Below are 14607 nucleotides of genomic sequence, written 5' to 3'. Positions count from 1 at the left end.
TATCGCCTCAACTTTCAAGAAAGATAAGAAGGATGACTGGTAATTACAGGCTTGTCAGTCTCACCTCAGTGCCTAGTAAAATTGTGGAGAAAGTTATTCTGGGAGTTATTGAAAAACACTTGAGAGACAATGCACTCATTGGTCACAGCCAGCGCAGGTTCATGAGGGGAGAGTATGCTTAACCAACTTAGTTTCCTTTTATGACAAGGTCACCCATCTAGTGGACCAAGGAAAACCGGTAGATGTGGTATTTTCACAATTTTAACAAAGCTTCTGATATTGTCTCTTATGGTCTGCACAAAATGTCCAGCACAGAGCTAGACATGTCCATAATACACTGGCTGAACAATTGGCTGACAAGTTGGGCATGAAGGGTTACAGTAAATGGGGTTACATCAGGCTGGTGGCCAGTCACCAGTGAGGCTCCCACAGGCTCAATTTTAGGGCCAGTGCTCTTTAATGTTTTTCTAAATGATTTGGATGCAGGAGTCAAATGTACAGTAAGTTTGCTGATGATACTAAACTAAGGGGTGCTGTGGACTCCTGTCTTGGTTTGAAAGACAGGTGTTTACTAAGAAAGGCAGAAGCCTCCCTTGGAATGGAAAATATGACAGCTCCCCCCCCCCCCCCCCCCCCCGAATTATTATAACTTTGAAATTAAGGGGGTTTCAGGCAAAGATATGGGAAAAGGAATAACAGTTCTTTATTAGTATGTATATGGATAACAAAGCAAACAAACAACAACAATGGCAGCAACAACAAACAAAACCAGAAACCCAATAACAGCCTTCTCTTGGCTGTCAAGCACGTTCCCCTTTTGGTGTAGTTACGGTCACAGCCGGCAGGGGCACTGGCAGGCTCCTGGTGGGCAGGGCAGGTACAATGATTCCCCCGCGGCTGCAGGGGGCGCTCCGGTGCAAGATCGGAGACCACACAGTTACAGCAGCTTGACCGAGATAGGAAGGGATGGAAAAAGGACTTGTTTTACAAACCCCTCCGGGGGAAGCCGATTCCAGTGCCCCAGCAGGACTCTCGGAAGCAGCAAACTGGAATGGCAGGACCTTCTGGCAGGCAGAGGGTGAAAAGCTACAGTGTAGCACAAACCCGGACCGATGGCAGAGGTGCGGTGAGGGTTGGGCAGTAGCAGTCTGGCTCCCGAACGCAGTAAAAGGCTCTGCGGGATGTTCTTACCAGCACTGGCTGGTCCTTCAGATCCGGGCTGTGCGGAGGGTGGGAGCAGCCCCCTGGCAGGAAACGTGGGCGGTCCCGGGTCCTGGCGGGGCACGCACTGGCTCTGGGCTTCCTGACAGCAGAGCAGCAAAAGAAGCCGAGCCGGCAAGCTCAGTCACAGTTCCAAAGCAAAAGAAAACCAAAAAGAAGCAGGCAAAACCCACAGAAACAACAGGATCCCCAGTCAGATATACCGGCCGCGTGTGTCCAGTCGAACCGACCGCCAGAAGAGACGAGACTGCCTCTCGCCTTGCCCCCAACTCCCCTCGGAAACCCCGGCTCAGCTCCCTTTCATCGCGACAGCCCTGGAGCCAGGGAGGATGGGGGGTGGAGTGGGGACAGCCGCCACCTCATGGCACAAAACAAATCAAAGACCCTAAAAACGGGATGGGGTAAATAAACCATCCCGGAGACAACTCCCTTGAGGTTAGAGAGGCCTTACAGAGAGATCTAGATAGACTAGAGAACTGGGCAATGACCAGCCATATGAAAGTAAGATTCTGCACCTGGGACAGGATAATCCTGGTTATACATACAAAATGAGGGATGAGAAGAAGAAGAGCAGCTCTGTGGAAAGATCTGGGCATTTGGGATGATGGCAAGTTGAATATGACTCAACAGTGTGCCCTGGAATCCAGGAGGGCTGTTATAGGCAAAATAGCCGAATTGTTTTATATAAAGAAATTTATTAAAGTCAAATTGGAAATAAAAAAAGCCCACCACCAAAAATAAAAACTATTATTGAAGATGCCGAGCCCCGGGACTTGGCACCTGGTGAAACAAGGTCGGACTAACGGTCTATCTGGCAAAACAGTCCTCCTCTTGTTCACAAGAAATTGTTGCTGGAGCTTAGATTTTTATACAGCTTTTGTGCCCTCAGGCTAGACTCAGGATGTAAATCTCTTCAGCCTGTCTGATATAGTGTTATCTTTTGCACTGCATAGTTATTCCCGGGTTTACTGAAGTCCTTTTGTCTTCCCCTCCGGCCCGGTGATGAAGTCCAGGTGGCAGGTGTTTGGTCAGACAGTGGTGATCGCTCCTTGTCTCGTTTCAAAAAAAATGTTACTTCGCCCTGTGCCTTCAAATGCAAATGAAGTCTCTCCCTGAGTTTTAGGTTTTTCAGTCTGAATTTTACAAAAGGGGTGCTTCACATATTTAACTTTCAGCACTTTATCTAAAATATTATTACAGGCATGAATTAATTCTTAGCCTCCCTCATAACAGAATCCCCCACCTTGTATTTTTAGAAATTTAATTCATGCTCCACTTAGGAACCTCTTTTTAAAACTCCTCCTTGTAGTCATCCCAGGCTTCCTGTGGAGGGATGTAATTCTCCTCATAGGAAGTTTCCTTCACCTGGTTTTCAAATCTTGTTAATATTTTTGCAGCTTCACTTTCTTCTGTCTGTTCTTTTAGTTTCATGATTTTTGATATTTTGTTGTTTTTACCTGTGGCCAATTCGGGGTCCGCAGGCATTGCTGCGATCTGCATGCCTTGAACCACAGAGTGTATTAGATGAATAAAACATGGGATGAGACAAGGCAAGAACATGATACCGGCTAGAGAACAAAGTATGAAGAAACTCAGTTTTTTTCTTTTTTCCAGTATCCCATCGGAGGTTCAGGTTGCCATTTTCTTTCTTGTTAATCTGAATTTACAGTTAATGTGGATATACACCGGGTATATCCTACAACCTCATTGAATTCTTACCCCTCCCTGCTGATACAAAAAGTTCCAATTATCCGGTGGTCAATTATCCACCCTTTGGGCCGCAATATGTTTTTTGAAATTTCTGATTTATTCCACTTTAACAATTGTTCTGGAGATAAATTTTCACCTTTCCAGGGCCACATTTCAGCGGAATTCAATCCCCCACAAATCCAACAATTAGTTAGACCTAACTCGGAGGCAATCTCCTGCATAAGATCTAAAAATAAATTCCTGTTAGAAATGAGTGATCCCGAATCCCCATATTGTCTTTCCAGTTGCTCATATTGTTCACTTAATGACTTAAGTCTATCCTGTTCTATTCCCTTTTTCTAGTTTCTGCCTCCTGCCTTTTTAGTTCTTGAGAGATTTCATGAATTTTTACTTCAGGCCCTATACCTTCCCTGTTTCGTGAAAAGCAAAATGTTTTATCTAATTGTGAAAAATCTTGTTCATTATTGAGTATTATTTGATTATCCTTCTGTACCGATTTCCCATCATATTTTAGATTCTTGCCCACCCAATATGTCTTTTCTCTTACTTTACACATTCCCAATTGTTCACTCCCGTAACACAAGTGGTTCACTGTAAAATATGCTATGAAAATCGATTCTTTTTTCCCTCCTATCCAAAGAGTGCGGTTACATTGATCACTTATAGGTATACTTGGTATCTTTCCTGTTTACCATTTGTGAATTCTGTGTGCTTTTGACTGCCTGTTTTTAGTAATTGCCTTTGGGTCATGGCATACCATCCCTTTTTCTGATTCACAAATTTTATATTGAGTACCATTAAAGAAACAATATCCCTTTCTCCTATCCCCTGGACAATCATAATGTGGTTGATACTTCAGGTTTTTTATTTGTCCCTTTTGTGAACCTTCCAGGCATGTTTCACACTCCTTCATGAGGGTCAGCCTCTGAGGGTTCTCGGGGTGGAATCCCCCTACTTCACTCAGGACTAGGCTCAGTATTACAAGGACTCTCTAGTACAACACTCCTCTGCCTTTCCCTTTGCCCACGGAGTAGCACTCCGCGGCAGGGTAACCCATCTTCTTGGCAGCAGGAGTATGTTTTTGGGGTCCTGTTGGTCCGAGCCACAAACCTCCTTTTAAAGACACTCCACCGGGACAACCTGACTGTATCTGAGTAGCAAGGTACTTTGATTGTCCTTCGGCACTCAACATCGAGCACTTTGGCCTCTGCATTCAATTGTCCTTTTATTCCCTTTTTATATGTTTCATACCACTCTGGAGAATCTAACTCCAGTAGACCCAAGCTAGTGGCAATTACTAAAAAGTGGCTAGTCTCTTTTTGCTCTTCTCCCAAACAATTAGTACACAATTCACTTGGTTTACACCCCCCTTCACAATGGGTAACTTAAATATGCTTACAGTATACACACTTAAAGTAAACAAAGGGAAAACAATCACAGTTTGGTTTTATACAACTTATCTGATCCCCTCTGTTCATTTGTGGTGGCGTTGAAATCTGTTTTTCAAGTCTCCAGGAGGCGAAGACACTCTCCACTTTGGGGCAGTGCCTTGAGACTCAACCTTCTTTATTCTTGAAGTGTGCGTCCACCCTTTTCTGCAGTCCTGGTTGCTGTATCTGTCAAAACTTCATCACCAGGATTTATTTTGTGAATAGCAAACCCCAAAGGGGCACTTTGAGGAATGAGCCCCTTTCTCTGTAGGTCCTGTAAATTTCTGTTTATGGTAATTAGATATGGCTGAATCTGGGTATCCTCTATTTGAAGATGCCCAACCAGTACTCTGTGTCTGTAAGGCATTCCATAAAGCATGTCAAATGGTGACAATCTTGTTTCTGAATGAGATATAGTTGTTATGTTTAAGAGAGCTAGAGGAAGGCATTTTACCCAACACATTTTAAATTATCTCAAAAAAAATGTTCTGTTAGAGCCTGTGCTCCCCAATGTGTTTGCCGATTCAATCTTTTCAGAATTTTCCTGGTATATTCTTTTGATTTTATTCTCCTTTCCATCAGGTAATTTCCACTTTCTTTCCTCTAGCTTACTCCCTTATTTCTTCATATTTTTCAATCTCCTTCTTGAGAATGGTAAGGGGGATATTCCAGGGTCTCCCTTCCTGAGCCTCGGGGATATTTACAACCATCAGCACTGCTCTTTTTGCCTCAGTATCTGCTAGATTGTTTCCCCTGATTCTGAACTGCATACCTGTTTGATGTCCCTTCACATAGACGAGAGCTATCTCTGTTGGCTCTTTCACAACTTCCAATATTTGTTTGATTAATTCCTCATGGACTAGATTTCATCTTTTCGTACTAATCAAGCCTCTCTCTTCCCAGATCTTCCCAAAAGTGTGCACCACGCCATAAGCATATCGAGAATCAGTAAAAATCGTTCCTTTCTTCCCTTTTAATCTTTTCAAAGCCCTTAAAACTGCATACAGTTCACATGCCTGTGCGGACCATCCAGCACTTAAAGGGCCAGACTCCACTACTTCCTTTGAGTTCCCATATCCCGACTTTCTCTTTCCATCTATCCCTCTTGCTGATCCATCCACAAACCACTTTTCTCTACCTTCTAATTCCTCTTCCTCCAAATCCGACCTTATCTTTGTTTGCAGTTCCACCATTTCAACACAATCATGGGAGGTTTCCTCCAGTACCTCTTCAAACAGAAACTGGGCTGGATTCTGAGCAGCTGTTGTCTTAAGTTTTAAACCATGTAAATGCACCAAAATAGTCTTATACTTCAGGAGTCTGGCATCTGTGAGCCATTTATCTGCATTTTGCTGCAGAATGCCCCTCACATTGTGTGGTGAGTATACTGGGGAAGCCCCAAATGTTACCTTTTTAGCTCCTTCCACCAGCAGAGCTACTGCCACAATAGTTTGCAAGCCAGTGGGCCATCCTCTGCTCACTGGATCTAAAAGCTTAGAGACATATCCCACAGGTGTTTTTGGTCCCTGCCCAATTCTGAGTTAAAACTCCACTCCACAAACAACTGAAACTACCTTTTTACATCTGACAAATTCAACACAGGAACAGTTATTATTGCCACCTTTAACCTCTTAAATTTTAATCCATCTTGTTCAGTCCATTTCACTTTATTTGTATTTAGTCTCTCCTAAAGAAACCTTACCTTTTTACTATATTCTTCAATCCATTGTCTGCAGTATCCTAATAGTTCCAATAATTGCCTGATTTCCCCCTTCGTCCATGGAGGGGGGGGGGGGGCAGAGCGATAATTCCAGCCACCCTTTCAGGATCTAATTTGTTTTTACCTTTTGATATCCAATGTCTTAGGTACTTTACTTTTGATTCAGCAAATTGTAGCTTTGATTTTGAAACTTTTAAGTTTCTGAAAATTCAACAATGAGATTGTACATATTCTTATTTGCTCCTCCCTTGGGCCAGCTATTAACAAATTATCAATATATTGTAATAACTTCACTCCTTCTTCTGGCAGAAATTCACTTAGTAACTTTTTGTGCATCCTGCTGGCAATTTTTGAAAAGTACTTCTTTCTGCCCCAGAATCAATTAAAAACCACAAAATTTTCCCTTTTTGGTCCCGCTTTAAGTGTTATCAAGGGCTCCTGAATGGAGTGGGACCCTAAAAAAATAGAGCCCCTGACACCCCTAATCTTCCTTGAACATTTTTCATCTTTTTTTCTTTTTAAACAGTCTTTCTTAAGGTGTCTCTTTTGTTTCTCCCCATGCTTCTTTGGAGGCATGGATTGCTGTTTCTGAGTGTTATTTCTTCCCTTCCCCCTTACATTAAAAAACTTTCTTATTGTTTAAAGGGGCCAGACCAAAAAGGGTTAGGAGAATCACATTCTCCGGATGGATCCTGTTTAGAATAGGGATTGGCTACCACGGGGAAACTTTTAATTGAAATTTGTTCAATTTTCAACCTCCCCACCCGGGACTGACACGGGGCCGGGGCCCGGAAGGGACGCCCCCCTGCTCGGGGGGGGGGGGGGGGGGGGGGGGGGGGCTGTTGTGTCGGCAGTGGCAGCGGCCCGCCAGAGAGGGTCAGGTTACAGGGGCCGGGTGGGGACAGGACTGCCCGGGGCTGGGGAGGAGCATGCACACTGCGCTTCTGCGAGGGAGCTGCAGAGACACTGAAGCCGGAGGGAAGGGGGGGGTTCACCCGCCAGGTTTGGAGCGGGGGTTTTGGAGCGGGGGAGAGCCTGGATTTGTATGCGTTTGAGGTAAACATTTTACCTTACACACAGAGCTCTTGGTGCTTGCTTTTTCTTTGCCCCATTATATTAAAAACTTTCTTAACTTTTTTTTTTTTTTTTTTTTTTTTTTTTTTTTGTGGTAGGTCTTGCGCTGAATTCTTAGCTTCCGCTAAGAGCTGAAATCCTTTTCCAAACTGTCACAAACCGGATTCCGCTTTTTGGACTACTTACCCGTTCCAGCGAGCTGAGCTGTGACTTTGTTCGTCCAGTGAAAAAACTTTGGTTTGCGTCCTGGGCTTCTCACCAAGCCCGTAGCTAAAAGGCTTACCAGTCTCCCGAACTCAAGAGGAACGTCTCCTTTCCTTTTAGCTTCCTCCTAGGGTTCTCTTCCCAGTGCTGTAACATTAGCCCCAATGGACTATCTGGGGGAATCTCCGGGATTCCCTTGTTCAACTCTCTATTAGATTTCTTTTGCATTTTGCTTTTCCTTTGTCCCATTTTGCCAATACTTACGCATATGTGGAGCTGGAAATAATACAGGTACCTCTAATTCTAATAATTTTACCAAAGTACTCACCCACCGCCAGGGACCGTCTGAGGGGGCTTTCTGTTGGTATATGGCTCTCTGAATTCCCTTTTTGATGAATACTCGTCCTGACGGAATCCCGTCCTGGCACCGAAGGTTTACCAGTTCCCGAACTCAAAAGAACGTCTCCTTCTCTTCGGCCCACTTGTGACCACAACCAAAAAAACCCCCGCGCGCTCTGAGGTTTCTCCACAATTGCTTCCCTTTGGCCCGACCCAGTCCCTCGCGGGATTAGGGAACTGCGGTCCTCAGGTCCCTTTTGCTTCGTGATAAATCACGTCTCACACACATGCACACACACGCTCGGTCACACCGCTCAACCATGAAGTACTTACAGTGCCTTTTTCCTTCGTGGATTCTTCGTGCACTCAGATTTTTATGAGCAAATTCTTGCCGCGGCGACCTGAAGAGACCCCTATCCTGGGTTCTTCACGATTTCCCTGAGAGCCTTTTTGCTAGATAGCTTTTCCTTTTTTGGTAGTGGCTTTTTATCAGAATTTGCTCGATTTCCAACTGGTTCCCGGAGATGCTTCTCGCATCGTTTTGGGCCGCTTGAAAAGCAGCGGGGCGCCCCCCCCCAAAACGCCAAGAGAATTCCGGTTCCAAGATTGGAAATCACGTTGGGAAAGTCACCAATTCTGTTATAGGCAAAATAGCTGAATTGTTTTATATAAAGAAATTTATTAAAGTCAATTTGGAAATAAAAAAAGCCCATCACCAAAAATAAAAACTATTATTGAAGATGCTGAGCCCCGGGACTCGGCACATGGTGAAACAAGGTCAGACTAATGGTCTATCTGGCAAAACAGTCCTCCTCTTGTTCACAAGAAATTGCTGCTGGAGCTTAGATTTTTATACAGCTTTTGTGCCCTCAGGCTAGACTCAGGATGTAAATCTCTTCAGCCTGTCCGATATAGTGTTATCTTTTGCACTGCATAGTTATTCCCGGGTTTACTGAAGTCCTTTTGTCTTCCCCTCCGGCCCGGCGATGAAGTCCAGGTGGCAGGTGTTTGGTCAGACAGTGGTGATCGCTCCTTGGTTTCAAAAAAAATGTTACTTCGCCCTGCGCCTTCAAGTGCAAATGAAGTCTCCCCCCTGGATCTGAACTTTGCTCTGTGCCTTCAAATGCAAATGAAGTCTCTCCCTGAGTTTTAGGTTTTTCAGTCTGAATTTTACAAAAGGGGTGCTTCGCATATTTAACTTTCAGCACTTTATCTAAAATATTATTACAGGCATGAATTAATTCTTAGCCTCCCTCATAACAGGGCCAACTGTGTCCTGGGGTGCATATGGCACAGAATTGCCAGCTGGTCAAGGGGGGTGATTATCCCACACTATTCTGCACTGGTGTAGCCTTACCTTGAGTACTGTTTACAGTTATGGGAACCAATATAGAAGAAGGACGTCAAACAGAGTGTGTCCAGAGGAAGGCGACCAAGATGGTGAAAGTCTTGAGGGCAAGACTTATGAGGAGCTGCTGAAGTCACTTGGTTTGTTCAGCTTAGAGAAGAGAAGAGAAGAGAAGGATGAGGGGGGAACCTTGTCACAGTCTGAAACTTCCTCAAGAGCATTGGAGGGGAAGGTGTTGATCTCTGGTGACCAACAATAGGGCATGAGGAAATGGAATGAAGGTGCATTGGGGGAATTTCAGATTGGACATTAGAAAAAAGTTCTTCACTGAAACAGTGGTTGATCACTAGAATGGACTCCCCAGAGAAGTGATCATGGCACGGAACCTGTCAGGATTCAAGGAGCATCTGGATGATGCTCTTGGTCACATGGTTTCATTTTAGGTAGTCCTGCAAGGAACAAGGAGGTGGACTTGCTGATACTTATGGGTCCCTTTCAACTTGAGATAGTCTATGATTTGAAGTAAAATAGTGCTCAAAGTTTACTTATTGATTTGAGCTTGAGCTTTTAGAACCTTATTAAGATAAGGGAAAAAAACAGGCTTTAAACTTGCATGAAACTAAAGGCTTCTGATGTTTAACCAGGAGCAACAGTTGGCCGCTCTGTAATAAAGTAAGTAATAGTTAATATTATTACTAAATGTAGTACTGAAAAGTAAGAGGAATTAAAACAAACAAACAAACAAAACAACAAACAAAAAAGCACCCCTATTTGACAGGTTAGGTCATAAAAGGCAAATTATACCAGTTCAAAACATCTTTAAAGGTGGCTGGTAGAATTTTTCTATGTGATGCAAATGGTATTGCTTCTAGGCACGTACTGTCAGCTTCAGAGAAAGCAGAGTAAATGATGAGAAGGAGGTAGGAGGTATCTTCCATTTATTCAAGCAGTGAACAAAATGAGAAAGGGGGAAGGGAAGGCAAAGACTGTTGTGGATTTTCTTAGAGAGTGAGGACATGATTTATATTTGGATCAAGGGTGAGCTATCCAGCCTGGGCCTCAGTGCAGGCCTGCAAGACTGTGCTGTGGCGCAGGTGGAAATTCATGTTAAGGAGTCCCAGGAAATAGTAGGTTTCTAGTTATAATGTTGTGGCCTGAACAGTTCGGCCACCTTAAGAATAAGATAAATAGTATTTTGTTTGCATTCTTTGTATGCCCTGTCACTGTAAACTATACTCTAATTCTATATAACCCACTGTCGGAAAAAAATAAATTGGAGAACGTCATGCTTAGCCATGTTGGTTTGACTTGGTTGCTCTCTGTCCAGCCTCCTATTACTTAGAGTCTCTTGCAACAGAAGACTGACTAAGTCATTTCAGTCTTTTAGCAGAGAGTATTCACTGCACTATTTTAATCTACCACAGTCTTAAATCCTGTTGTAGAAAAACTAAAAGTAATTTGTAGTGGGTTAACCTTGACTGGATGCCAGGCACCCACCACAGCCGCTCTATCACTCCCCTCTGTAGCTGGATAGGGGAAAGAAAATATAACAAAGGGTTCATGGATTGAGATAAGGACTGGGAGAGATCACTCATTAAATACCATCACAGGCAAAACAGGCTTGAATTAGAGATATTGAATTTATTGCTAACAAAATCAGAGCAAGATAATGAGAAGTAAAATAAATCCTTAAAAACACCTTCCTCCCACTCTTCCCTCCTTCCCAGCTCTACCTTCTATTTCAGCAGCACAGGGAGACAGGGAATGGGAGTTATGATCAGTTCATCACCCGTTGTTTCTCCTGCTGCTCAGGGAAAGGAGTCCTTCTTCTGCTCTACCATGGGGTCCCTCCCATGGGAGACAGTTCTCAGCAAACTTCTCCAACATGAGTCCATCCCACGGGCAACAGTCCTCCCCAAACTGCTGCAGTGTGGGTCACTCTTCCATGGGGTGCAATCCATCAGGGACAGGCTGCTCCAGCATGGCTCCTCTCTCCATGGGCCTCCCATGGGTTCACAGCCTCCTCCTAGGCATCTACCTGCTCTGGCGTGGGGCTCCTCCATGGGCTGCAGGTGGATCTCTGCATCCCCATGGAACTCCATAGGGGCACAGCTGCTTTGCCATGGTCTTCACCATGGGCTGCAGAGGAATCTCAGCTTCGGTGCCTGGAGCAGCTCCTCCTTCTCCAGTGACCTTGGTGTCTGCAGGGTTGTTCCTCTCACATATTCTCACTCTGCTCTTGCTGAAATTACAACTGCAGAATCACTTTTTTTCCTTTCTTCTTAAATATGTTATCACAGAAGTGTTACTACCATTTCTAATTGGCCCAGCTTGACCAGTGGTGCATCCATCTTTGGAGCCACCAGGGAATGACTGTTGGACATGGAAGAAGCTTCTGGCAGCATCTCACAGAAGCCAACCCTGTAGCCTGCCGCTACCAAAGCTTGGCAGTGCAAACCCAATACACAACCACTAAACCCCAATGCTGTTTGAAAGATAGTTGACTGGATCTCCCTTTGCTCATAGAGACCATAACTGTATTGAAATTTGTACTGAACACAGAGGGCTTTGAGCTGTAAAAATATATAACAAAGGATTCTGGAGAGGAAATTTCAGAAACAGTTGTAAAAAAAATTTAAAAAGCTGCCTGCACAACTGTTTTAAAAGAGTCCAAGGAATTGCTGACTAAATGTGCAAGGAGAAGCCAAATTATGTTCAGTTTTATGGAATTTAAAAAATATGTATAAGAAAACATCGAACCATTTCTGGAACTTGTTTACAAGCTGTCAACTCATAGGAAATATATGAATGTCATTATGAGTGATTGAACCTTCACTTACTAAGTAGTAGGAAAAGAAAAATGTGATAAGAGGACAGAAAATACTATCATGGCATGTCTTGTTCTTATTTGAATAAATTTGCAGCTCTAACTGCAAATCTTCCTTAAATCTGAGAATGGCAGGGATTCATATAGGCCATAAAAGGGACCTGTGGGTGTTGGAAAACCTTACAGGAATGTTTAAAATGGGTGATCCTTTTATGACCTGATCTCCCTTTATGACCAGGTGACCTACCTGGTGGATGTGGGAAAGGCTGTGGTTGTTGCCTATTTGGACTTCAGCAAGGCCTTTGACACTGTCTCCCACAGCATACTCCTGGAAAAGCTGGCAGCCTGTGGCTTAGACAGGAGCACTCTTTGCTGGGTTAAGAACTGGCTGGATGGCCAGGCCCAGAGAGTGATGGTGAACAGTGATGCATCCAGTTGGCAGCCAGTCACTAGTGGTGTCCCTCAAGGATCTATGCTGGAGCCAGTTTTGTTCAGTATTTTTATTGATGACATGGATGAGGGTACTGGGTCTTTCAGTAGTAAATTTGCAGGTGGCACTTACCTGGGAGCGTGTTTCAATCTGTTGGCAGGTAGGAGGGCTCATCAGAGAGACCTGGAATGGTTGGATGGATGGGTGGAATCCAATAAGATGACGTTTAATAAGTCCAAGTGCCGAGTCCTGCATTTTGGCCACAATAACCCTCTGCTACATTATAGGCTGGGGACAGTGTGGCTGGACAGTGCTCAGGCAGAAAGGAACCTGGAGGTACTAATTGACAGATGACTGAACATGAGCCAGCAGTGTGTGCAGGCAGCCAAGAAGGCCAACGACGTCCTGGCCTGTATCAGGAACAGTGTGGCCAGCAGGACCAGGGACATCATTCTTCTCCTGTACTCAGCACTGGTGAGACTGTACCTTGAGTACTGTGTCCAGTTCTGGGCCCCTCAGTTTAGGAAGGACATTGAGATGCTTGAGCACATTCAGAGGAAGGCAACAGGGCTGGTGAGGGGCTTGGAACACAAGCCCTATGAGGAACGACTGAGGGAGCTGGGGTTGTTTAGCCTGGAGAAAAGAAGACTCAGAGGTGACCTTATCACTCTCTACAACTACCTGCAAGGTGGTTGTAGTCAGGTGAGGGTTGGTCTCTTTTTCCAGACAGCAACTGACAGAACGAGAGGAGAGTCTTAAAGTCCACCGAGGGAAATTTAGGTTGGATGTTAGGAAAAAGTTTTTTACTGTAGGGATGATAAAGTACTGGAATCCTCTGCCCAGGGAAGCGGTGGAGTCACCATCCCTAGATGTGTTTAACAAAAGACTGGATGTGGCACTTGGTGCCATGGTTTAGTTGAAATGTTTGGGCATGGGTTGGACTCAATGATCTTAAAGGTCTCTTCCAACCTAGTGATTCTGTGATTCTGTGATTCTGTGATTCTGTGATTTTTTTGTTTGCTGTCTTGATTTTTTGTTTGGGCTTTTTTTTATACTTTGGAAGGGAAGTTGTCTTGTGAATATATGACAAAATTACAATTATTTTATGAAAAGTGAATGAAAACTTTTGGTTTTCTCTCTGTAAGACTTTTACTGAAAATGAAGAGTGAATTTTTTTACAAAACTCATGAAGTGTTTCTGCCTTTTTGGAGGTTCCTCCCTCCCCTTCAAAGTATGCTCACCACTTCTATAAAAAGTCCCCCAGTGGATTAGATCAATGATGCATATTGCCCACCTGCAGTAGGAGAGGCTATCTAGGGAAAGCAGGTTAGCCTTGTTGCTGTTTGCAGTCCCATGCCTTTGTTTCCCCCCAGTATCCAGAATTCTATTTAGGAAATTAGAAGTACAACTCTGCCTAGTCCTAATAAATATCCATTATCCATTTATAGATCTATTGTCTGTGAATTTATTGAATGCCTTCCTGACTGTGGGAAAATAAGGGAAGATTGGTGAGGATTGTAAACACGCTTAAGTTACTTGCAGCTAGGTTGTGGAAAAACACATATTATCATACCAGCTATCGTTTAGCCTTGTGTGTTTGGCAAGTAGAACACCTGTGTTTAGATAATATAGGCTTATGATAGACTTAGAAGCACCCCATTGGACATGCTTGAGATTCCTGCCTTGCTGAGAGAAAGATGAAAGCATAGTAGGAAATTGCACCTGCGCAAATGTTGTGGTTTGACCCCAGCTCACAACTAAGTAGCACACAGCAGCTCACTCACTCCCCTCCCCCAAGAGAATTGGGAAAAAAGTAAAATTCATGGAGCTGAGATAAGAATAGTTTAATAATTGAAACAAAGTAAAATATAATAATGCTAGTAGTAGCAATTATAATAATAATTGTAATGTAAAGGAGAGAGAAAGAGGAATAATCATAGAATCACAGAATGGCTTGGATTGCAAGGGACCATAAAGATCATCTAGTTTCAACCCCTCCACCATAGGCAAGGATGACACCCACTGGATCAGGTGGCTCAGAGCCCCATCCAACCTGGCCTCAAACACTTTCAGGGATGGGGCATCCACAGCTTCTCTGGGCAACCTGTGCCAGTGCCTCACTACCCTTCTTCTTCTTAACATTGAATCTAAATCTCTCCTCTTTTGGTGTAAAACCATTCCCCCTTGTCCTATCACTTTCTGCTTGTATAAAAAGTCGCTTTCCCTTTTTTTATAAGCCTCCTTTAAGTGCTGTTTTGTACAGCATTGAAAATTACTTTGCTGAAGTTTAATTGTGGGAAATCA

General features: G+C 43.9%; 1 protein-coding gene and 2 long non-coding RNA genes across 3 annotated transcripts in view; 2 read left to right on the top strand and 1 right to left on the bottom strand.

The window, feature by feature from the left end:
* The window catches only part of LOC136373324 (kinesin-like protein KIF2A), a 178589-nt gene that overhangs the window by 45489 nt on the left and 118493 nt on the right, over nt 1-14607 (top strand). The gene's annotated exons all lie outside the window — the stretch shown is intronic.
* LOC136373345 (uncharacterized) overlaps nt 1-14607 on the bottom strand; it is a 253545-nt gene that overhangs the window by 127253 nt on the left and 111685 nt on the right. The window lies entirely within an intron of this gene.
* LOC136373263 (uncharacterized) lies at nt 3269-4755 on the top strand. Its single transcript, XR_010745609.1, has 2 exons — nt 3269-4093; nt 4440-4755. It is a non-coding gene; the product is annotated as an uncharacterized lncRNA (long non-coding RNA).

Source organism: Sylvia atricapilla, chromosome W, assembly GCF_009819655.1.
Source record: "Sylvia atricapilla isolate bSylAtr1 chromosome W, bSylAtr1.pri, whole genome shotgun sequence".
NCBI lineage: Eukaryota > Metazoa > Chordata > Aves > Passeriformes > Sylviidae > Sylvia > Sylvia atricapilla.
The sequence above is the reverse complement of the archived record's forward strand: the minus strand, read 5'-3'. Positions and strand labels throughout refer to the sequence as shown.